Below are 730 nucleotides of genomic sequence, written 5' to 3'. Positions count from 1 at the left end.
AGGTGACCAAGGCCTCAGGGGCCTCCAGGTCCCTAACCCCAGAGCCACCAGCTGCCTTCAATGTCCCCATCCTTCCCTCCTGGCTCCCAGGGCCCCTCACTCAGCCAGGGTCTCTCGCATCCCCCTGGCCACACCTCCTGTCCCGGACTACCCACATGGGATGGCCGGTGTCCAGTCCTGGCCACCTCTGTCTATACTCCCTCTCCCCAGGGGCCTCATCTGGGACCAGGGCTGGGAAAGCCCTTCTTACTCTGAGGACACGGGACTTTACAGCGCTCTCTCTGCACCCTCACTTAGCTCCAGCCCTGCCTTGACATCCCTGCCACCCCATCCCAGAGGCATCGCAACTTTGACGTGGAAAAAGGATTTGCCATCTCTTCTGTGATTGTCCCACCAGAAACGCACTTCTTCCAGGATCCCGGACCACTCTTGCGTCGTGGCCACCGCGTCTCCATAATCCCCATTCCAGCACCACACTGGTTTCCTCACTCCACTCAGCACCCTCTTATCTTCCTGAGCCGATGGTCAATTTCACGAAATTAGGGATGGGGCCTCCCTCTGAAGGGTTCCAGCATCCAGCCCTCATGCCAGGCACAGGGTAGGGATGCGACTAGGGCAGGTGCACCCACGGTGGCCCTGCCTCCTCTCCCAGGATGTCGTCGCTCCTCCGTGTGACGGAGGTGTAGGTCCTTGAGTTCTCCAGCTCCCAAGGGCAGGCCTCAAGGGACCC

Source organism: Halichoerus grypus, chromosome 1 (genome assembly GCF_964656455.1).
Source record: "Halichoerus grypus chromosome 1, mHalGry1.hap1.1, whole genome shotgun sequence".
NCBI classification, from domain to species: domain Eukaryota; kingdom Metazoa; phylum Chordata; class Mammalia; order Carnivora; family Phocidae; genus Halichoerus; species Halichoerus grypus.
The sequence above is the reverse complement of the archived record's forward strand: the minus strand, read 5'-3'. Positions refer to the sequence as shown.